The sequence below is a fragment of the Lagenorhynchus albirostris genome, chromosome 15 (genome assembly GCF_949774975.1).
Source record: "Lagenorhynchus albirostris chromosome 15, mLagAlb1.1, whole genome shotgun sequence".
NCBI lineage: Eukaryota > Metazoa > Chordata > Mammalia > Artiodactyla > Delphinidae > Lagenorhynchus > Lagenorhynchus albirostris.
The window spans coordinates 78,923,528-78,948,856 of NC_083109.1; the positions used below are offsets into that span (position 1 = coordinate 78,923,528).

Here is a 25,329-nt window from a genome sequence, read left to right on the forward strand (position 1 = left end):
GTAGATTTTTAGGATTTGTGATCAATTTACCTTTGTTAAGTTTGGTGGCCTGAGAAAGTAGATTAGTGTTTGTCTAGGTCCGGGGAGTGTGTTGGGCGTCAGGGGATGGAGAGTGACTACTGAAGGGTAGAGTTTACTTTTGGCGGGGACAAAAATGTTTAAAAATTAGATTATGGTGATTGTTGCACAACGCTGTGAAATTGTGTGGTATTTGAATTATATCTTAATAAAACTTTATAAAAAAACTTGGTGGTCTGCTAATTCAGGCTTTGGCCTAGCTCAGCTTCCTTGGCCATTCATTCATTGATTTACTCATTCTCTTACTGATACACATTAAAGAGTAATGGGGGAAAACACAGGGTCTCTGATCTCTAGAAGCCCTGAGTTTAGTAGGGAAGAAAAATGTGTAAATAGAAAGTTACAATTCATCGTGGTAAGTGTGATAACAGAGGCACAAAAAGGGAAGGAATGATAAAGGGGAAGATGGGCTGGGAGGTGATACTTGAGCTAAGAGAACTGGCTTAAAGCAGGTTCAAGGCAGATGAAGAAGGATTTTGCAGAAGCACAGAGATGGAAAGGAGTATGACACAAGAGTTTGCAAACAGTTTGATATGGCTGGAGATTACGATGTTTGGTGGAATAGGGAGGTTGGAAAGATAGGAAAGGCTCAGAAAAAGATGCCTCTGGAGCAACTGGGAGAGATGAGAAAAACAAACAGTTCTTCTCTTCCCCAACACATTGCCAGGGCAATTCTGCTTCTATCTGTTCAATATACTGTAATTTCATACCAAACTTCATTCGAAAAGGAAAGGGTATGGGCTGTGTTCCTTAAGAAAAATATCTTGGGACTTCCCTGGCAGTCCAGTGGTTAGGACTCCGCACTTTCACTGCTGTGGGCTGGGTTTGATCCCTCATTGAGGAGCGAAGATCCTGCAAGATGTGCGGCGCAGTAAAAAAAAAAAAAAATCTCAAACAGTACTGGCATCAGTGGAATAGTGGGACAAAGTCAAGGTGCAGTGGGTTAAAGAGTGAATAGAAGATGAGGAAATGGAGGCAGCGGCTGTGGACGTCCCATTCAAGAAACTTCAATAAGGGAAGAAGGAAGATAGTATCTTGCTCAGCAAGGGTCCTTTAAATAATCATATACTACTGGTGTTCAAGAGAGGAGCTAGATGTAAAAGCCATCAGTGTACAGATGCCACAAGACTAAGTAAGATTTCTTGGGAATTAATGTAGATAAAGAGGTCCAAGGCTTGAGCCATGGGGCACCCAGTGTTTAGAGGTCAAAGAAATGGATGCACAAAAAGCACAAATCATTTAGCAAAACAAAGATAAATATCACTACATTAAAATTTAACACTTCTGTATGGGAAAAGACAGCACAGGCTGCTAAAAGACAAGCCAAGACCAGGAAAACACGATTCTAACTCATCTAACCAAAAAAGGATTAGTAACTAGAATTTATTAGGAACTCCTAAGAATCAGTAACAAAAAGATGACCCAATTGTTAAGAAGGACAATGATATCAAATGCAACTTACTGAATAGGAAATCCAATAGCCAATAATAAATATATACATATGTTCATGTATATATATGTGTATGTATATGCATGTGTGTATATATATATATATGTACATACACGTACATATATATTGTAACCTCACCAGTAATCTAGGAATGGTTTATCGATGTAACAAGATAACATTTTGCATTCATTTGCACAAGTAGAAAAATGTAATAGTTCAACAAGATCAAATTTTGGCAAGGATGTGGAACAACTGCAATTCGTGTGCTGTATGTGGGTATGTAAAATGATATAATTTGGAGAGCAATTTGGCAATATCACATAAAGTTGAAATAATGTATCTCATAACCCTGTGGGTACAAAGATAGTCATTGCAGCAGCATTTGTATAATTGACAATTTGAATACATCTAAATGTCTAACGTCTACTAACACAAGAATGGATGAACAGTGGTATAATTCATATAATAAAATACTATAAAAGCAGCTGAAAATTAACAACCTATCCAGCCATGATTAAGTGATACCAGACTAGTCCTCCTGTCATAAACAACTATACAAATGGACAAAAATTTAAGAGGCAACTACTGTGAGAGTATTTCTGGATGAAATAAACACTTGAATTGGTAGACTGAGTAAGGAAGATTGCTCTTTCCACAGTGGGTGGGCCTCAACCAATCCACTGAAGGGCTGAATAGAACAAAAGGGATGAGCCGGAATTCTCTCTGCTTGTCTTTGAGCGGGGACATCAGTCTTTTCCTGCTTTTAGACTTGGACTAGAGCTCAAACTATTGGCTCTTCTGCTTCTTGGACTGGAACTACACCAGCAGCTCTCCTGGGTCTCCAGCTTGCTGACTACAAATCTTGGGACTTCTCAGCTTCCATAATTACATTAACCAATTCCTAATTTCTCCTGTTAGTAATAATAATAATAATAAAAAATATGTGTGTGTGTATCTCTATCCTATTGGCTCTGTTTCTCTGGAGAACCCTGAATATTACAGCCAGGCTGTATATGCAGCGTGAGACAACCTGAGGCTCACCAGAAAGCAGGTATATGGGGCTTTCTGGTATATGGGGCTAAGATTAGAACAAAGATACCAGAGTTAGAGCAGTCCTTGGATAAGAGCATTGCCAAGGGAGTTGTGGTGCTTCCAAAGTGGAGGGATCTCATAAATGCATCTTTAACACCCTTGGCATCCAGTTGAAACAGTAGAAAGGTTACAGTTTGGGGTACAGACCATAGTCTAGCCTTACTCTAGGTCTGCCCTAATAAAGCCTAAGTCAACCATGACAAGATCCACAGGAAAAGAGTTTGAAGGTTGAGTCTCACCAAGCTAGGCATGGGAAACACTTTAGGCTCTCCACTGATCTGTAAAAACAAAACAAAACCAAGCTTGAACAAGTGTAAGATCATTAGCTAGTAATTACATTGCCTACTAAAACAAGAATCTATATACTTCATAGAGAGATAACAGACTCCAGAGTATTGTTCACAATGCACAATACTTGATAAAAGGTCATTTAGACATATAAAGAAACAAGAAAATGTGATCCATAATCAAGAAAAAAAGCAGTATATATAAATGAACCCAAGATGGTCTAAACGTTAGACTTAGCCAACCAAGATTTTAAGGGAAATATTATAAATATGTCCAAAGAATTAAAGGAAAGCATGGTCTTAATGAGCAAACAGATAAAGAATTACAAAGAAATGGAAATTCTAAGGAAGAAACAAACAAATGATAAAACTTAAAAAATAAAATAATTGAAAAAACTCACCAGATAGGCTTAACAGAAGATCAGAGACAACAAAATTAAGTCAGTGAACTTAAAGACAGATCAGTAGAAACTGTCTCATAATGAACAGACCCTCTGGGACCTCTGAAGCACTATCAAATAGTGCTATCTATCATATGTGCTATCTATCAAATAGTGCTATCTATCATATGTGTAGCTGGACTCTCAAAAGAAAATGTGAGATTGGGGCAGAAATATTTTTAAAATAACATCCAAATTTCCCAAATGTGGTGAAAAATAACAACTTAAAGATCCATGAAGCTGACAAAACCACATACAAGTATGTTTCTTCCCATCAGAAACAAGACAGGCTAGAAGAAAAATGGTTTCTTTTAAATGCTAAGGGGAAAAGGCTTGTCATTCCAGAATTCTACGTTCAGCAAAAAATCCTTCAAAAATGAGGGAGAAATAAAGACACTTCCTTGTGAATAAAAATACACTCTTAAGAAATGTTAAAGGTTGCCCTTTAGACAAAGGGAGCTAAGACCAGATAGAAATCTGTAACTACAGGAAGGAATAAAGACCATCATGGTAAATAAATGAGTAAATATAAAAAACTATGTTTATGATAGTCATGACTTAATTTAAGAATTGATTGTTTCAAATAAAAATAATAGAGATATTGTGAGATTAATACAACAAATATAGAAGAAAAAGATGTAATAACCATCACCAAAAGCTGGATTGTGGGGAGGATAAATGGAATTATACTATTGTAAGGTTATTACATTTGTGACAGCAGAAAGTGGGACACTTCAAGTGTCAGGTATGATGTGAGAAGGAATATGGTGAAATAGGAAAGTGAAGGGTGAAGATGTTCAATAGTATTCTATTGTCACTAAACATAAAAGGATTGATATAAAACAAAGGATGTTCTCTGACTATAACAGAATTACACTAGAAATCATCAACAGAAACATAAAAGGAGAATTTTCAAACACTTGATAATTAAACAACACAATTCTAAATAATCTATGGGTCAAAGAACAAGTCTCAAGGGACATTAGAAAATATTTTGAACTGAATTAAAATATAATGTATTGAAATACATGGAAAGGGACTTCTACTTCTGACCATGATGGAATAACAGGGACCATAGATTTACCCTATAACCTAAAACAACAACAAAAACTAGACAAAGTACATGCAACAATGGTTTTCAGGACACTACACATTGGACAACAAAGGACAGAGATCACCGATAGTTGGGAACTAAATGAGATGAGTCCCACAATCAACACAGCTTACTGTCTGGAGTTTCCAGGCAGTAGCATTTACCAAAGCGGTAAAGTTTAAAAGGCAGAATACCAGAGAGGAGAGAACTGCACAACAAGATCCCAGAGATGTACAGAGGTTCCTCCTTGAGTATTCAGCACAGAACTCAATAGTACATGTTTATGAGGAAACTACCCAAAGCCAAAGAAAAAGCCATCCAAAAGCATTAGAGGAAACAGGATCTGGCACTAACAAAGGGCCAGGAAAAGTGTCTCTTCCCACTGGTCAGACTGGGAAAACTCATAATTCATAGGACATTGGGTAGAGTACTCAGGAAGGTGTTGCCTCAGTAAGAGGAAATAATCAGCCTTAGATTGAGCACTGATCTGGACCTAACTAGACCAAAAAGCAAAGCCTGAAAGGATCAAACTGTTTCCAAGGACCTTAACTGCATCCCAAAACAAAGTTCAAGAAAACATACGGGAATAAAAAATGACAAGCACTCCACAAGGTAAGCTTCACAATGTCTGACATCCAAACAAAGATGGACAGGCATACCAACAAGCAGGAAAGCACGACCCGTCAAGAGGAGAATAATTGATCCAAACCGACCCAGACCTGACACAGATGTTAAAATTAGCAAAGAATAACATTAAAAGTTATTTTAACTGTATTTCATATGTTCAAAAAGTTAAGTAGCGATATGGAAAAATACAAGAAGAAATAATGGCCCCAAACTTTCCAAACATAATGAAAAATATAAGCCCACAATTCTGAAAGCTTAATCCCAAGTACAAGAAACATAAAGAGAACTATAACAAGTCACATCAAAGCCAAATTGTCAAAACCAGCAATACAGATAAAATTCTAAAGAAAAAAAAAAGAACAAAGATAAACATGATACCAAAATATGACAGTTGACACACACAACAGACTGCTGTTATGGACTGAATTGTGTTCCCCCAAAATGTGAATATTGAACCCCAATCCCCAATGTAATTGTATTTGGAGATAGGGCCTTTAAAGATGTAATTAAGGTTAAATGAGGCCATATGAGTGGGGCCCTAATCCAATATGACTAGTGTCCTTATAAGAAGAGGTAGAGACACCAGGGATGCATGTGTATGGGGAAAAGGCCATGTGAATATACAGCAAGAAGGTGGTCATCTGTAAACCAAGAAGAGAGGACTCAGGAGAAACCAGCCCTACCAACACTTTGATCTTGGATTTCCATCATCCAGGACAGTGAGAAAATAAATTTCTATTGTGTAGGCCACTCAGTCTCTGGTATTTTGTTATGGCAACCCCCTAACAGATTAATGCAGACTGCCTAAAGTCTGGGAGGAAAAGCTGGGGAGAGTTTCTTTCAGTAATCAGAGCATTCATAATCATCTATGTATAAGAATTTAGAAGGCCATGTGAATGCCCAGGGCAAGACGCATGCTCAGAAAATAACTGACAAAAACAGAAACAGATTCACATATATAGAGAACAAACTAGTGGTTACCAGTGGGGAGAGGGACAAGATGGGGTAGGAGATTAAGAGGTACAAACTACTATGTATAAAAGAAATAAGCTACTGGCTTCCCTGGTGGCACAGTGATTAAGAATCCGCTTGCCAATGTAGGGGACACGGGTTTGAGCCCTGGTCTGGGAAGATCCCACATGCCACGAAGCAACTAAACCCATGTGCCACAACTACTGAGCCTGCACTCTACAGCCCATGAGCCACAACTACTGAGCCTGCGCGCCACAACTACTGAAGCCTGCGCCTAGAGCCTGTGCTCCGCAACAAGAGAAGCCACCGCAATGAGATGCCCGCGCACCGCACCGAAGAGTAGCCCCCACTCACTGCAACTAGAGAAAGCCCGCGCGCAGCAACAAAGACCCAATGCAGCCAAAAATAAATAAATAAGCTACAAGGATATGTTTTACAGCACATGGAATATAGCCAATGTTTGATAGCAACTTATAATAGCAATAAAACATGAAATATTTAAAGATAAATTTAACAATATATGTTCAAGACTTTGGCACTAAAACATTACAGTAAATCTGCAAATAATCGTTTAGAGACATTAAAGAAGATCTAAATAAATGGAGAGATACATGTTCACAGATTGGAATATTCAACATGAAGATAGCCATTTTCCTCATATTGATCTATAGATTCAGTACAATCCCAGTGAAAATCTCAGTAGGTTTTTTAACTAGAAATTGACAGGCTGATTTAAAATTTATATGGATATGCAAAGAACCCAGAATAGCCAAGTCAATTTTGACAAAAGAAACAATAATAACAAAATTGGAGGACTTACACCACCTGACTTCAAGACTACAGCAAAAGTTATAGTAATCAAGACAGTATGTTGGCATAAACAAGAGTCTGTCATACAGAGTGAAGTAAGCCAGAAAGAGAAAAATAAATATCGTATATTGACGTATATATGTGGAATCTAGAAAAATGGTACAGATGAATCCATTTGTAGGGCAGGAATGTAGACGTAGAGAATGGACATGTGGACACGGGGGGAAAGGGGAGGGTGGGACGAATTGGGAAATTAGGTTTGACATAAATACACTACCATGTGTAAAACAGATAGCTAGTGGGAACCTGCTGTATAGCACAGGGAGCTCAGCTCGGTGCTCTGTGATGACCTAGATGGGTGCGATGGGGTGGGGGCGGCAGGAGGGAGGTCCAAGAGGGAGGGGATATAGGTATACATATAGCTGATGTACTTCGTTGTATAGCAGAAACTAACACGACATTGTAAAGCAATTATACTCCAATTTAAAAAAAAAGAAAAAACCTCACAGACATATAGCTTAATGGAACAGAAGAGAATATCCAGAAAAAGACATGTGGTCAACTGATGTTCTATAGTGGCACCACTGTAATCCAATGGGGAAGATGCTGGAACACTGGATGTATGTTATCTGTCGCTGCATAACAAATTACCCCACAATTTAGTAGCTTAAATCAACAAACCTTTCTTACAGAGCCAGGAATTTGGGAGTGGCCTAAGTGGGTGGTTCTAGCTCAGGATGATGAGGCGGCTGTCAAGACATCAGTGAGGGCCGCAGTCACATGTAGGATCTGCTTCCAAGACAGCTCACTTGCCTGGTTATTTGGAGGAGGCCTCAGTTCCTTGTCAGCTGTTGGCAGAAGGCCTCAGTTCCCCACTACATGGACCTATCCATTGGATTGTTTAAGTGTCCTCACCACAAGGCAGCTGGCTTCTCACAGAGCAAGTAATCCAAGGGAGAGCAAGAAAGGGGAAAGCCACAATGCCTTTTAGGCCTTAATCTTGTGTCTCACACCACCATTTCTATCGTATTCTACTCATTAAAAATCAAGTTGCATTGGAACTGAGACACATTAGATTTTGTATGGTCTGTGGCTGCTTTTCCACCACAAGAGCAGAGTGGAGTAGTTGTGACAGAGACCACATGGCCTCTAAGCCTAAAATATTTATTACCTGGCCCTGATTTACATCATCTACAGTGCTTGGCTTAATGTCTTAAACATAGTAGGCTCTCAAGAAACGTGCTAGTGCTCATAAACAGTGCGTGTTGGTTAGTTTGTTCAATAAATGTTAGTTGAGCTCCTACTAAATGCCAAGTAGTATCATAAGTGCTGATTATACATAGTCAAGAAGACAGAGTTGGTTCTTACACTAATTTTCTTCACTGCAGAGGTCCAGGATGCCTCAGGGTGTAATACGTATAGGACTTTATTGTGCTGCTTCCCACTAGAGGGCAGCCTGAAGCTCGTCCACAATGGCGCAGTAGTCGTGTTAACTCCAACAACCGTACTATCAGTGAAGAACTGTCAGAAAGGACAAAATACCAAACTACGTAAGATCTGTATTTATTCTCTCAAGACTGTTGTTAACAGAATTAAAAAATGGATCAAGTTTGTCTTTGGAACTCCTAGCCTCCTGTTTCTTCACTGTTTCCACCCTTTTCCCTGCAGAGGTGGCGTGAACCATTATAGGCACCACCTGTAAGTTAAAAATGTGGCTGAGGGCTTCCCTGGTGGCACAGTGGTTGAGGGTCCACCTGCTGATGCAGGGGACGCGAGTTCGTGCCCCGGTTCGGGAAGATCCCACATGCCGCGGAGCGGCTGGGCCCGTGAGCCATGGCCGCTGAGCCTGCGCATCCGGAGCCTGTGCTCCGCAGCGGGAGAGGCCACAACAGTGAGAGGCCCGCGTACCGCAAAAAAAAAAAAAAAAAAAAAATGTGGCTGAAACAATCAGGTGCATCTCTCACCAATGGATCAGTCAGGATGGGGAGAAAGAAGTGATTCCCGGGGAGGGATGGATCAACCTGGTAAGCACAGAACCGCAGGCCAGAAGCAATTCTGGGAACAGAAACACGTGCCACATTAGGAGAAGAAACACATACTTTCTAGTCATTAGTTCACTATTTACTGTGCACCCACTACCTACTTTGCACTACACAGGATACAGCAATGAGGACTACAGACATAGTACCAGCCCTCAAGGAGGATGTACTTTGACAGGGAAGTCAGACATTAAACAAATAGTTAGAAAAGCACTGGAACTACCAAAGTAGTAAAGACTGTTTCGGTCACTAATAGCATAAGAAACCAATAAAGAATGCAGTGGCATAAAACAATCATTTTATTATCCTCAGAGATTCTTTGATTCTAGCTTGTTTCTGCTCCGCAATATCTGAGAGCTCAACTAGGAAGACTGAAAGGCTAGGGGTGATTGATGGTAAGGGGTTGGAATCACTTAGAGGCCTCTTCACTCACATAGGTAATGGCTGTCAGCTGGGACATCTGCTGAATTGTGGGCCGGGAACATGTACACATTTCTTCTCCCTGCTGTCTCTCCACGTGGGTTAGTTTGGGCTTCCTTGGAGTATGGCAGCTTAGTTCTAAGAGCCAGCATTCCCAGATAGAAAAGTGGAAGCACACAGCATTTTGATGACCTAGCCAGGGAAGTACCATAGAGTCAATTCTGTCCTACCTTACTTGGTTAAGGCAATCATAAAGATCTGCATAGGTTCAAGGGGAAGAGACATACCTCCCACCACTCGATGGAAGAAGCTTTAAGGTTATATTGTAAGATGAGCATATGTGATGGGAAATATTACTGTGGTCATCTTCAGAAAATTCAGTCTGCCACAGGCTGTCATGATAGCATAGGAAGGGGGTATAACTTAGCCTAGGGGGTCAGTCAGCAAAGGCCTCTGTGAGGAAGTCTTGTCTTTGGCTGAGGGGGTGAAGTGCTAAGAGGAGCCTTGGAAAGAGCTTTAGGTAGAGGAATCAACAGGTGTAAAGGTTGCAGTCCAAAGAGGCGGGTGTGTTTGAATGCTACGTTTCGGAGTGATGAGAGCCTGGAGGGCAAGGGAAAAGTGCTGCAGGGGAGGATACAGACGGGAGATACCACATGCCTTGGCTCATGCCCTCCATGCTGGATCCCCTGAGAAGAGAAGCAGCCTCCAGTCAGCAATGTCTTAGGAAGAAAGAGACTGGAGAGGACAGAGCAGGCAATGGCTGCTCCCAAACTGGTGAAAGTGGGGAAAAGCTGCATGCTTTAGTAACTATCCTACCCCAGCGGCCCCATCATGGAAAATAAAATTGAATCTGCCTAAGTCTCATCCAGATTAAGTAAGGGAAGTCTGTAGAAATAACTATGCCTGAGGCAGCTGTGGATAAAAAGAGACCCCACAGGGCATGTCAACAACACAGTGGAGGTGGGGAAATCCAGCAAGACTACAGTTAAAGACTTAAGTTGCCATCACATAAGCATCTGCTGCCCGGTACTCTTTCCCCTCGTCCTCAATTCAGATCAATGACTGAATGTTTTATTTATTTTTTCTCATTTTATACTTTGGATTGAATGTGTTTCCAGCTGTTGGTCGTGTCTCAAGAGTCAGATCCAAGAGGTTTGTAAAGAATGGACACTGTGTATCACTGTGCAGGTATTAATACATTATATAAGATGAAATTATAAATATCTGTATGCACATGGCAAGAGAAAAAACTAGATATATATGAAACAGATAACCAACGAGGACCTACTGTATAGCATAGGGAACTATCTGAAATAGAATCTAAAAAAGAATAGATATATATATGTAAAACTGAATCACTTGCTGTACACCTGAAACTAACATAACATTGTAAATCAACTATACTTCAATTGCAGAAAAACAAAAAGAATCGATTAAAAAAAAGCTAGAAAATTAAGTAGGGACTAGATCATGAAGGACCTTGGAAATCAGGTTAGAGTCTCTCTCGTGTGCTTCTCTAAACATACAATTTCAATCCAACTGCAGACATATGACAGATTATGTGGGTACTAAACCACCTGCCACACTGATTTAAGCTTCTGAAATTGTGTTCCTCCTGCTTATGCATGAAATGCCTTTATTCACCAGGGCAAAAGCTACTTACCTTCCAAGATTCAGCCTAAGTGTTACCACCTCTGTGAACCCTTCCTCAACCCCAAACACATGGCCACTCCCACCCTGGTGTCTCCATCATCTTGCACAGACTATTTTCACTGCATTTTTTAAATGTAAATTTATTTATTTTTGGCTGCGTTGTGTCTTCATTGCTGCGTGCGGGCTTTCTCTAGTTGCGGCGATGGGGGCTACTCTTTTTTGCGGTGCGCGGGCTTCTCACTGCGGTGGCTTCTCTTGCTGTGGAGCATGGGCTCTAGGTGGCCTCTCCCGTTGTGGAGCACAGGCTCCGGATGCACAGACTCAGCACATGGCTCACGGGCCCAGCCGCTCTGCGGCATGTGGGATCTTCCCGGACCGGGGCACAAACCCGTGTCCCCTGCATCGGCAGGCGGACTCTCAACCACTGTGCCACCAGGGAAGCCCAGTTTGGGTTTCTTTTACTTAAAGCTGAGGCTATGCCAAATTGAGGGTATAACAACCACTACTATGATCTAAGGACTGCTTATTCTATGCTAGCTGCTGCTTTAAGTGCTTGACATGTATTAATCTATTTAATCTTCCCAACAGTCCTACCGTAAGTTCATCAAGGGTTGAAAGGCTACAGCTGGCCACCTGGAGAAGAGGGCCCAAATGGACAAATGAAATGAGGAAGAAGATCTGGAGAGGTCTAATGAGCCCAGAGTACCAAGGCAGAGGGGCTGAAGAGTAGAGTTCTTTAGGAAGATGGTCTGGGTTGTATACTGGAGTTAGGTTTTTACTGGCTGCTGCAGTATGAGACCATGTGACATAATACACAAAATGGGTACGATTCTTCATTATACAGGAACAAATGTACTGTTACTAAAATGAGAAGTTACGCTCTAGAACTTATCAAGAAAACAATTTTAAATGCCTTATGTTGTTTCCAGTTCCATAGAAGATGGAGTATGCACATTCCATCATCTTCCTCTTGCTAATTACAACCAAAATTCCTGTTCAAAATACATGATACAACTATCAAAAAACCTCTCAAAAGGTGGAGAAAAGAAGGCAAACTGGCTAGGGCCTCAAGGGACAACTCAGTGGTGAGTTCCCTGGGTGGTCTGTTTGTTTGTTTTGCCTCTTATATATTTTGGCTTGGGTGTTAGAGCAGTCTGCAGCTAGAAAAATGCCAACAAGCCCCTCCTGAAACAAAACCAAAGAAAAAAACCATAAAAACCAAGCCCTAAGAAAAGCCCATTCTGGGACTTCCCTGGTGGTCCAATGGTTAAGACTCTGCACTCCCAATGCAGGGGGCCCAATCTCGATCCCCGGTCAGGGAACTAGATCCCACATGCCGCAACTAAAGATCCTTCATGACACAACGAAGATCTCACACGTAGCAACGAAGATCCCGAGTGCCACCACTAAGACCCAGCGCAGCCAAATCAATCAATCAATCAATATTTAAAAAAAAAAAAGCCCATTCTGTCCAGCAAATGGCCATGAGGAGGGTAGCTCTGCAGGATGGTTACAGCCACCCTACTCAAGGCAAACACCACAAAAGAACCCATACCTTTCTTCCTCCCCACCTGGTACTGCAGAGACTGTGGGACAAAGCCCTGTTGACCATCCCCATCTTGTACCAGCAAAGCAGAGGTGCCATCTCTCCCCTCCCTACCAGGTACTGGGGACTGTGCGGAGGAGCCCTGTTGGCTATCCACAACCTGCACTAATTGAATAACTGTAAAAAGTGGCACCTCATCCCCTCTCAAATAGAGAGTAGGGAGCTAGAAAAAGGGATTCTCTAAATATGTGTATGAAGTACTGGTCATGCCTTCCCAAGCAGTGCATGTGTGAAACCAACTAGTATCAACACAGAAAAAGCTCTGGGTACTGAACTACAATGGGGAATACTCTGCGGTTTCAAATCGGCCTCAGGGTAGCACGCAAGTGGGGCAGGCCAGAACTGCTCTGCAAAGGCTGTGAAAACGAAATTGGTCTTCAAACCGGAGCCCACAAAATTGGACCGGAATGTGCATTCTGAATATAAACATATTGATATTGACTTCCTGCTAAAATAGAAGATTTACATAAAAACTAGAGCCTCATAATATTCAAAATGTCCATGATAAAATAAAAAATTACTCCACGTACTAAGAACCAAGAAAAACAACTCAAATGAGAAAAGACAATCAACAAATGCCAATTGCAAGGTGAAAAAGATATTGGAATTATTGAACAAGGATGTTAGAGCAGCTGTCATAAAAATATTCCAAGAAATAATTATGAACGCTCTTGAAACATTGAAAAATAGAAAGTCTCATCAAAGAAAAATATCTAACCACCCAGATGGAAATTTCAGAACGAAAAATTAAAATAAGTAAAAAATTCACTGGATGGACTCAATAGCAAAATGGAGATTTAAGAGGAAAGAATCAGTGAATCTAAAGATGTATCAGTAGAAATGATCCAATCTGAACAAAAGAGACAAAACAGAGAAAAAAAAGAATAAGTACCTATGGGACAATAACAAAAGATCTAACACTCATGTTACTGGAGGCCCAGAAGGAGAGGAAAAAGAGTGCAGTGCACAAAAAATATTTGAAGAAATAATGGCTGAAAACTTCCCAAATTTGGTAAAAGACATAAACCTACCAATTCAAAAATCTGAGCAAACCCTAAAAGAATAAACTCAAATAAATCAACACCCAGATACATCATAATCAAATGTTTGAAAATTAAAAATAAAGGAAAAATCTGAAAGCAGCTGGAGAGAAACAAAGTATTACCTACAGAGAAGGAACAATATGGAAAAACTACAGATTCCCCATCAGAAACCATGGAGGAGAGAAGAAAGTGGCAAAATATTTTTTAAGTGCTGAAAGAAAAGAATGACAACCCATAATTCTGTATCCAGTGAAAATATCTTTCAGGAATGAAGGTGAAATAAAGATATTAAGAGATGAAGGAAATGAAGTGATTTGCCACTATCAGATCTGCTCTGAAAGAAGTGATAAAGGAAAAGTTCTCCAAATGAAAAGAAAATAACAGCAGCTTGAAACATCAGAAATGAAGAAAAAGCAATTTTTAGGGTAAATATCTGTGTGGATATAATCTCTTGAATTTTTAAAGTTATGTTTGATGGATGAAAGCAAAATTATAACATTGTCTCACATGGTTCTCAATGTATGTAGAGGTAAAATTTAAGACAATAATGTCGTAAAGGAAGAAAAAAGGGACCTAAAGGTGGTAAAGTTTCTACATTCACTTGAGCTGGTAAAAGGTTGATACTAGTAACCTATCATAAGTATGTGTAATGTAATCTCAACAGCAACCACTGAAAACCTATACAAAGAGAGCTATATTTTAAAAATCTATAGCCATCTTAAAATGATATACTAAAAAAATGTTCAAGTATCCCATAAGAAGGCAAGAAAAGGGAAAAGGAGGCACAAAAAAACAGAAGGAATAAACAGAAAATAAGTAAAATGGCAGACTTAAATCCTAACCAATCAAAAATTGTATTAAATGTAAATCATCTAAACAGACCAATTAAGAAAATAGAGATTATCAGAATATGTATTTTTTTGGGGGTTTTTTTTTTTTTTTTTTTTTTTGCGGTACGCGGGCCTCTCACTGCTGTGGCCTCTCCCGTTGTGGAGCACAGGCTCCGGACGCGCAGGCTCAGCGGCCATGGCTCACGGGCCCAGCCGCTCTGCGGCATGTGGGATCTTCCCAGACTGGGGCACGAACCCGCGTCCCTTGCATCGGCAGGTGGACTCTCAACCACTGCGCCACCAGGGAAGCCCCAGAATATGTATTTTTAAAAATATGACTCAGAGTGATGTCACACAAAATGGCAGAGTAGGAACTAGGGGTTTGTCCCTTCACCAAGGCAATCATTGAGCTACAAAGAAAGATAGAAGTCAACTATTTTGGAACTTGGAACATGACCAGAAACTTTTAACAACCAGAGGAGTCCTTATAACAATGAAGGGAAAGGTTGCTGATCTTTCACAAGTGAGCAACATGTGCAAACTAGTCAATATCCCTCATTCCTCAGACGTGCTGCAGCTGTATGGATAGCAGCCTGCATTCCTGAAGAAGCTGGCTGATGCCAGAGTAGATGGTGGAAACACTGTCCTCCAAAAGTTTGGGCTTACAGGGACCTCCCTGGTGGTCCAGTGGTTAACACTCCGCTCTCCCACTGCAGGGGGCGCCGCCGGTTCCATCCCTGATCAGGGAACTAAGATCCCACGTGCCGTGCCGCGGGGCCAAAAAAAAAAAAAAAAAAAAAAGTTTGCGGTTACACAGTTTGATCAGTCTGATGGATCCCTGAGGATCAGATCAGCACAGATGCTTGCCTTGGATTTGACCCTACTGGCAGCTTTGGCTTTCCCGGGGGCATCTATCAGATTTAAAGAGACAGAACACCCCTCTCCTACCTCCCTATCTAGAATCAAACATTTAAGGAAATCTATGTCAGGTCATTGACTAACTGCAGAGAAAATGGAACAGAAACTTCAGTGACCACAGAAAAACAAGGAATACACACTTTGCAAAAACAGTTTGTAAAAGTAACAGCTCCATCACTCAACAAGCAAAAACTAGCAATCCCTAATGAGTAAGAATCAGATTTTGAGAGTTACCACATCATAACACTTAGAATGTACAGTTCTCAACAACAACAAAAAATTTTAAAACAAAGAAACACAAAAGTATGGACCATTCGAAGGAAAAAAACAACTTGACAGAAACCATCCCTAAGGAAGCCCAGACAATGGACTAACTAAACAAAAACTTTATTTATTTTAATATAAGTTTATTTTATTTATTTATTTTTGGTTGCATTGGGTCTTCGTTGCTGTGTACGGGCTTTCTCTAGTTGCGGTGAGCAGGGGCTACTCTTTGTTGCGGTGCGCGGGCTTCTCATTGAGGTGGCTTCTCTTGTGGAGCACGGGGTCTAGGCGCACGGGCTTCAGTAGTTGTGGCACATGGGCTCAGCAGTAGTAGTTGTGGCTCTCAGGCTCTAGAACGCAGGCTCAGTAGTTGTGGAACACGGGCTCAGTTGCTCCGTGGCATGTGGGATCTTCCTGGACCAGGGCTCAAACCCATGTCCCCTGCATTGGCACGGATTCACTGTGCCACCAGGCAAGTCTCTAAACAAAAACTTTAAATCGACCATTTTAACATGCTCAATGAGCTTAGGAAACCATGGACAAAGAAACTAAAGGAAATCAGGAACATAAAAGATGAACAGGACTTCCCTGGTGGTGCAGTGGCTAAGAATCTGCCTGCCAATGCAGGGGACACGGGTTCGATCCCTGGTCTGGGAAGATCCCACATGCCGCGGAGCAACTAAGCCCGTGTGCCACAACTACTGAGCCTGCACTCTGGAGCCCGCAAGCCACAACTACTGAAGCCCGTGCGCCTAGAGCCCGTGCTCCGCAACGAGAAGCCACAGCAACGAGAAGCCCGTGCAGCACAACGAAGAGTAGCTCCCACTCCCCGCAACTAGAGAGAGCCCATGCACAGCAACGAAGACCCAACGCAGCCAAAAATAAATATAAATAAAATAAATAAGTTTAATAAAAAAAAAAAAAAGATGAACAAAATGAGAATATCAGGGCTTCCCTGGTGGCGCAGTGGTTGAGAGTCTGCCTGCCGATGCAGGGGACACGGGTTCGTGCCCCGGTCCGGGAAGATCCCACATGCCGTGGAGCGGCTGGGCCCGTGACCCATGGCCTCTGAGCCTGCGTGTCCGGAGCCTGTGCTCCGCAACGGGAGAGGCCACAACAGTGAGAGGCCCGCGTACCGCAAAAAAAAAAAAAAAAAAAAAAAGAGAATATCTATATCTATTATAGAAAGGAAACAACCAAAAATTCTGGACTGAAAAGTACACTAACTGAAATGAAAAATCACTAGATGGGTTCACCAGCAGATTTGAGAAATAAAAGACCAGGAGACTTGAAGAGAGGTCCTTTGAAATTATCCAGCCTGAGGAGCAGGAAGAAAACTAAATTAAGAAACCAAATAGAGCCTGGGGTACCTGTGGGAGAGCAGTAAGAATGCAAAGAACAGAACGATGGAGACAGCTGTATAGGACCTGGCACCGCACAGAATGATGGGGCTACAAGGGTGGTTAAGAGTAAAATCTGACGATTTCGTGCTTTAGTGACTGTGGTGAGTTTAGTGAACACACAAGAGGTGAGAGATTGGAACAGAAAGTGAACATTGTGACTTCAGAGTTTAGAAGGAGTCTGAGGTATGAAAAAAGGCACACAAAGCTGCCTTACAGACTGATAAAATGCAGTCCTAGAGCTTAGAAGTCCTGTTAATTGAGAGTGCTTAAGGAACCATCTAAATCACCCTGGTAATTGAGGAGATGTTACAAGAGACCATCATCTGTTAAAAGAGGGCCAAGAACAGAACCCTGAACAGAGACATGTTGCCGAGCTGAGAAGCAGATATCAGGGAAGGAGCAGCAGGCACAGAAGACTGAATGTCTTCCAGGAGCAGCACCTTGGGACCCACGAGGGCGGGAGCATAGCAACCAGTGACGAAGACCAAGAAAGAACGGCTGGGGCGATCACTAAGCAACAAATGCTGTGTACCTACTACGCGCTGAACTGCCTTGTAAATTTGATGTGCTTCACCCCCCCCCCACACTGCTCTGCGTCCACCACCTCGTCGGAGTCGGAAGCCGCGGGTGACCAGCTCAGAGGGGAGCCTGGGAGATGCCCAGGGCCTAGGTGGCCTGAGGGCGTGTAAGGGGCTTACCCGACTGCGCACCTCCAGGTAATGACTGGGCCACGGCTCCCGCAACAGGCCAGACCAGGCGGCTGCGGCCCGCAAGGGCCCGACGTGTGCCAGTCCGGGCCGCGAGGACCTGCCCCCGGCCTCCGGGACTAGACCGCCCACAGGCAGCCCGAAACCGCGTGCTCCCAGCATGCTCTGCGCGCATCTTACGTCACTGTGGGCGACTCCCGCCTGAGGCGCGAGACAGAGCCGGTTGCCAGGCAACAGGGTAGGCCACTCTCTGTCCGCAGTGGGCGGGCAGAGTCTTAGGTGGAAGCGTGAAGTGCGCTTGGTGAGGCTCGTTGCATCACCACCTTGCAGACCGGGGGAATCTTATTCAGTGACTCTTTTCTACAGGAGGGGGCATCTACTCAGTCCCAGTAACCCACGCTCCCTACAGTACTGAGTTCCTGCAAGGCTGTGGCTCTTTGAGAGCCCTAATCCCCTCTCTGCTCTGCCCTTTGCAGGTGCAAGGTTTTTCTGGGACAACCCCCCCACACACACACACCCCGCCCCAGGAAGAGAGCACCCGCACACAGCTGGAGATTCCCCACGGTCGGTTGGCTGGATTTTGTTCTGTTCTTTGTAAGCTACTCAGATCGTTATAAAGACTGCCTGGAAAACGGTGCATTTAGAACCGGCACTTATTTAAACAATTGGTAAGAGGATTTCCTCCATTACAATAACTCTATTACAAGATCTAGCCCAAACTGAACAGCTAATACCTGTTCTACTAGTCTGAGGGTTAAAGAAAAGCCCTTTTGGTGGCTTTCAAACTCTGAAATTCCTTCAAACTCTGATTCTGTCACTCCTCTCACACCTTCATTTTATTGAGAATAGTTCACATTCCTCCAGTTCTACTTCAAATACACTTTCATCCTTAATCCAGCCTGTAGGGCCCTCTTGCTCTAACCAGCAGCATTCTGGGCTTCTCTTCTGTCCCCAGATAGCTTGGATATTATGACCAATTATTTCAACTCTCACCTCAGTGATTTTTCACTTTGCCTTTTTGCCAGTTTCCATCCCTCGCTAAACCAGGCTGTGTGCTTTCTCCAGTCTGGCTGCAGAGATACCAAACATGGCTGGTGAAAAGCAAAGAACGTTGCTCTCACTCCTCCACAAATGTGTGCTTTCTCACAGCTTTTTGCTCCTTCCTATTGTAGACTGGAAGTTCTTCTATCCATTCTTGTGACCTTGCTGTCATATTAACTACATTTCCCCCAAACTTCCTATAGTCTGCCACAAACTTTCCACTCCATTCCACTCTACTTTTGGTAAGTGATCTCACCTACATCTCCTTTGCATCTGTATTTTTTTAATATATATATAAATTTATTTATTTACTTTTGGCTGCATTGGCTCTTCGTTGCTGTGCACGGGCTTTCTCATTGAGGTGGCTTCTCTTGTTGTGGAGCACAGGCTCTAGGTGCACGGGTTTCAGTAGTTGTGGCACGCGGGCTTCAGTAGGTGTGGCTCACGGGCTCTAGAGCGCAGGCTCAGTAGTCGTGGCGCACGGTCTTAGTTGCTCCATGGCATGTGGGATCTTCCCGGACCAGGGCTCAAACCCATGTCTCCTGCATTGGCAGGTGGATTCTTAACCACTGCACCACCAGGGAAGTCCCTTAGTCATCTTTTTAACCAAAGTGACAATAAACGATTTTAAAGGCAAATACAGAAGGTCACATGGGTGTGAACAAAACTTAACTCTTTTGATACTGAGAAGACACAATCAAAGACCTGATAAAGACAACATGAAGCACAGAAAATAATTACAAAACACAAAATCTGGTTTCCCAGACAGATTACTTAAAAGATAAATCTTTTTTCTTTTCTTTTCTTTTCTTTTTTTTTTTACAATTTCTTATTAAGAACAGACCACTAATCTAAGAAATCTTTGTCATTTTAACAGAGAAAGCCAAATTTTAGGTGTGTATCAGTGTACAATTAACACTAAAGCTAATTTAAAAAAAAAGAAACCTTATAAATAAATCTGTCCAATCCTAGCCAGCTTTGACCACACAAAATAAGATTCCTTTTCCAAGATTCCTTTTCCACAAACCTTCAACAATTAAAAAAAAAAATCCATTTGGGTTTTGTCCTATTCTTTTCCTCCATCTCATTCTAGAACAACCAGTCATTCTATTTTAGGACTGAATTTCTCTTTTTCCGTTAACAAAAATATGTCCTTCATACTTTGCATGTTTGGCATATATAGCTGTTTCACTTCATCCTTATGGCTTCTAGTAGTTTCATTTACATATGTTGATTATAATTTTTACCCATTAATAATCTTTATTTTTCTGTGAACACTAGGAAGTAAGCAATTGTGAACTGTCTGCCACATACTATCATTCTGTAGAAGATTAATACATTTTACAAATATACTGTCTCATAATTTTTTATGGGTATATGCTTCCTTATAGTACAATTTTCAATTTTTAAAAATTGAAGTATAGTTGATTTACAATGTTGTCTTAGTTTCTGGTGTACAGCAAAGTGATTCAGTTATACGTATATATACATATTCTTTTTCCTATTCTTTTCCATTATGGTTTATTACAGGATACTGAAGATAGTTCCTTGTGCTATACAGTAGGATCTTGTTGTCACAGTACAATTTTCCATGTGGCAAAATTCATGTTCACTAATGAACCCGAATATCTTTTGTCTCTGTAGAATTTAAGAAGCCCCAAATAAATAAACTTATGGTCAGCAATTAATGTTTCAGTATTTTACCTTATTTGGAAATGATCTAGATATTCATTGAATATCACTTAACTTAGAACAGCTTTAAGGTTTCAAGTTGTCAAAAGGTTTTTGAACCTATTTTTAAGTATACATATTAGAAAATAAAATTATTGTTGAAAAGTTTATTTATAAACTTTTTTCATTCATGTCTATTTAATTCTCTTGTTCTTAACACTTTTAGCAATGTTTGACTTGCTTGTGAAAATGTCATGAGACAATAAACAAAGCTAGCCATCATCTCAAGTTATTTTTCTCGTTGACAAATCAGGCACGTATCAAAAATATCACAGAAGCAAAGAGCTTTCAAAGTTAAACATAATTTTTTAAATTGCCATGCTTGACACATCAAGCAATTCATTTCTATTGTAAATTTTGTTCTTAGGTTGGATTTATAGTTTTATAATCTTAAGTATCTAGCAGAGATAACTTAAGCTTGTTTGACTTAGTATAAACCTAGGTGGGAAAAAATTGTATGTCTGCATTATATTTAATGCTGACAACTCCAAAGACATGCCCGTTTTAATTTTGCCAACAATTTTAAGACTAGCTTTATTTACCAAATATTTATCCCAGATCATGTGAACTTAAAACAAAATTGGGTTAGTTTCTAGACTTCTCACTCATTTATCTCTAAGCCAATTCAAATAGAGCCTCTTTAATGGATTTTATAACTAATTTGGTAATACCATCCAAAGGTAGAAAAAATCACCTAAACGTAATATACATGCATAGACATACGCATACATACAGACAAATGCAGTGATCCTGGAGCTTTCATTTTATAATTTTAAGCATGAGTCAGTAAAACTTAGTAATACAAACTCACTGGTTTATACCTACTTTATATATATATTTTAAAACACTTATTTATTTGGCTGAGTTGGGTCTTAGTTGCGGCACGCAGGATCTTTGTTGTGACGCAGAGGCTTCTTTCTAGTTGTGGTGCGCAGGCTGTAGAGTGCATGGGCTTAGTTATGCCGCAGCATGTGGGATCTTAGTTCCAGGAATCAAACCCACGTTCCCTGCATTGGAAGGTGGATTCTTAACCACTGGACCACCAGGGAAGTCCTTATACCTACTTTATATTTTTAACCAAATTTTGTTTCTGGCAAATGGGACAAGTTGAGGTTACCTACCCAATATAAGGGCTAATTCTTTTTATCAATATTTGTGGAGCAAGTTTCTAGGATTTTCATTTGACCTGATAGGTAATCTTATGGAGGCTGAGAACTACGCTTTAGGTGAGTGACTGAGGAGACATCTAGCGGCTGTCTGGATGTCTCCAAAGCTCATCTGAGTGGATAAAATAGTCAGCCTTTTTGCAATTAGCCTTTTTCCTTTTCAGCCTCAGGTAGTTGCTTCTGGGGGACCCTCAGTCCCTTGAGAGCAGGGGCCTAAAGTTCAAGTGGCTGAGGGGCTGGTGTATAACAAGGTCTGGCAGAGGTGGACAGAAGGATGGGAGGAGCCAGGGGCTTGAAGGGAGTCACAGCAGAGGACTCAAGGGAAGTGATGGAAGATCAAAGAAGGCACAGGGGAAAAAAGCAGAAGCAATGGCAAGGGAGAGGTTGAAGAGGGGCCAGTTCGGGGAGATCTTATGTTTCCCAAAGAATCCAATGACGATCCAATTATCCTCAGCAGCATCATGTCAACAAGAAGGAGGAAGACAGGGCTTCCCTGGTGGCGCCGTGGTTAAGAACCTGCCTGCCAATGCAGGGGACACGGGTTCGAGCCCTGGTCCGGGAGGACCCCACATGCCGCAGAGCAACTAAGCCTGTGCGCCACAACTACTGAGCCTGCGCTCTAGAGCCTGCGAGCCACAACTACTGAAGCCTGTGCGGGTAGAGCCGGTGCTCCACAACAGGAGAAGCCACTGCAATGAGAAGCCCACGCACCCCAACGAAGAGCAGCCCCCACTCGCCGCAACTAGAAAAAAGCCCGCGCACAGCAATGAAGACCCAACGCAGCCCCAAATAGATAAATAAAATAAAATAAATAAAACATTAAAGGAAAAAAAGGAGGAAGACAGGTCTGGTGCACCATACAGTCGGCAGGGGCTCGAGAACGGGGTTTCAGTGGACAGAAGTTCCCATGGAGCAGCACGACCACACAAAGAAGAGACGCCTTAAAAAATAGCTCCTATCAGGGTCTGGATATCAGCTTCCAATTAAGCCAACTTCTGACAACAGAGCTTCGTTAAAACAAAATTTTTTTTTGGCGCGGCTTGCAGGAATCTTAGTTCCCCAACCAGGGATTGACCCCAGGCCATGGCAATGAAATCACCGAGTCCTAACCACTAAGCCGCCAGGGAACTCCCCTCGAAAAAAATTCTTTCAAGTATCTTATTATCAGCTGAGATAAACAACAAATATTCCTGGCAGTGTTGACTACCCACTCCTTTTTTTCTTTTTTAAAACCAAAGTCATACCTATGCCAACTGACTCAAAACCAAAACCAGTAAAAGCTGTTTATGACTTAACAGAGGACACAAGAGGCCTCCGCACAGAGGGTGCAAGTACGCAGTCCTGTGATCTGGAGCCACTCCCAAAGAGAGCCAAAAGAAAGAAAGAAAGATCATTGTTTCCCCCAGAGAGCTGGGAACAATTCGTAGGATGTTAGCTGCAGATGAGGTGCAGCCCACATTTCTGTGCAGCCATATTCTTGGGGACCCTACCTGCTGGTTGGCCTCCTGCACAGGCAAGAACTGACAATTTTCATGCTTTGGCAGGAGGAAAGCCAAGACGAGCCCCCAGGACACAAAACAAGACAAACAGGGGGCTTCCCTGGTGGCGCCGTGGTTGAGAGTCCGCCTGCCAATGCAGGGGACACGGATTCGTGCCCCGGTCCGGGAAGATCCCACATGCCGCGGAGCGGCTGGGCCCGTGAGCCATGGCCGCTGAGCCTGTGCTCCGTAACGGGAGAGGCCACAACAGTGAGAGGCCCGCGTACCACAAAAACAAACAAAAAACAACAAGACAAACAGGAAAGCAGGAGCTGACAAACAGGAGAGCAAGATCAATAACCAATGGGCCCCCCAAACCAAATTCAACCAGAGTCACAATCCAAATAATTTTTTAAAAATATTTATTTACTTTGGCTGTGCCTGGTCTTAGTTGTGGCCCATGGGATCTTCGTTGCGGCCCATGGGATCTTCGTTGCGGCCCATGGGATCTTTAGTTGCGGCATGCGGACTTCTTAGTTGGGGCATGCATGTGGGATCTAGTTCCCTGACCAGGAATCGAACCTGGGCCCCCTGCATTGGGAGTGTAGAGTCTTAACCACTGGACTACCAGGGAAGTCCCACAATCCAAAGAATTAATTTTGACAAATGTTTTTCTCGTGCTAATCTGAATTAGAAAAGGAAGGGACAAGGAGATACTTTTTACCTTCCTCTCTCAACTGGGCCCTACAGACGGAGACCCGGGAGAGCTGACTTTGGTAGAACATTCTTACCTGTTACTGGTTTTGGTTAGTTTTCCCAGGATCCTGTCTACAGGCCGCAGAGCCAATGAGGTGTCCCAGCCATCCCTCCGTGGTTGCCAGAAACTATAACAGAGGGAAAAGGTCATTTCCCTTTACCCTTCTACGTTAGCAGCTGGGGCCCTTGTAACAAAAGACTAATGAGAAAAGCACACAAATGTCTTTGATGTAAGTTCTATGTGATGTGGGAGGCTTCATAAGGGAATGAAGACCTAAAGAGGCAGTCACACCTGAGTGTGTTTATGCTCGATTGGATGAAAAGCGGAGAATTAAGGGAAAATGGGAGAGGACGAGAGGACATGAGCTGAGCGTAGGAAACTGGGGAAACAGCGAGGTCTGTTTAGATTCCTCTCGGCATCCCTCACGTGGAGATAAGGAGGTTCCTTTCCTCTGGGTACAAGCAGGGCACCTCTCACATGATCTGCTTCAGAGGAAGGTCAGAAAGTCCCTCCTCCATATGCCATTCTCAATTTCCTTCAGTTTCAGATATTCCACAGGCCAAAGTGCTATATTTGGGGGTAGCACATCCTGAACCCCATCAAAAGAAAACAGTCCAGGTAAAAACGAAATTCCCTTTGTACCCCACCCCAGTGGCATCCTTACATGCTCTCAGAGAACTCTGTCCTGTTCCTTTACTGCACTTCCTCCAGTTGTCATTACACACTTGTTACAGTGATTATTTGATTATCCTATTTGTCTCCTCCCATAGCCTGTAAGCTCCAGAAGGGCGGGACCGCGTCTATATTTGCTCTCCACCGTGTTCCCAGTGCCTGGTAGAGTAGACACTTAACAATGACTAATCAGTATGTTAATGTAAGGGCAGGGAACGGAAAGGCTTCACTGGAAATTTCAGAGCCTGTGCAATGAACGGATGCATAACATATGTGTATAACTAAGAATGTGGTGTAAAAAGAGTTCATTCACTCCAGAATGTTTAAACGTACGTTGGGTAATGTGTTAGAGGCTGAGTACAGCCATGGTGACCAAGATTAAACCTCACTGGCTTTAAATCACAACAGTGTGGTATATAGGATATTTTGGCTATATGCCCTTGGCTTCAATCTCATCTAGGCTACCCTCCCACTTGCCCATTTCAACCCTTTGTTCATTTTCACTTTGCCAGGGCCACCCCTAGGTCCCAAACAAATTTGGCTCCTGTCTGTATAAACCCTAACTCCCCCTCCGTCCTTCTTTACGGCTTGTTAGCCATAAAACATTCTGGTGGCCTGATCTCACGATTCCCCGTAAGAAATACTCCACTGGCCAGAGTGACCAGCCGCCCAGGCTGCCCTCTTAGAACTGGGGCCTGGCCACAGGGCCCCGGAAAGTCCCCTAAGGGGGTAAGTACCAGAGCCTCTGGGGC

General features: G+C 42.4%; 1 non-coding gene across 1 annotated transcript; it reads right to left on the reverse strand.

The window, feature by feature from the left end:
• Window positions 1-23,709: 23,709 nt before the first annotated feature.
• TRNAG-CCC (transfer RNA glycine (anticodon CCC)) lies at window positions 23,710-23,782 on the reverse strand. Its single transcript has one exon. It is a non-coding gene; the product is annotated as a tRNA-Gly (tRNA).
• Window positions 23,783-25,329: the final 1,547 nt, after the last annotated feature.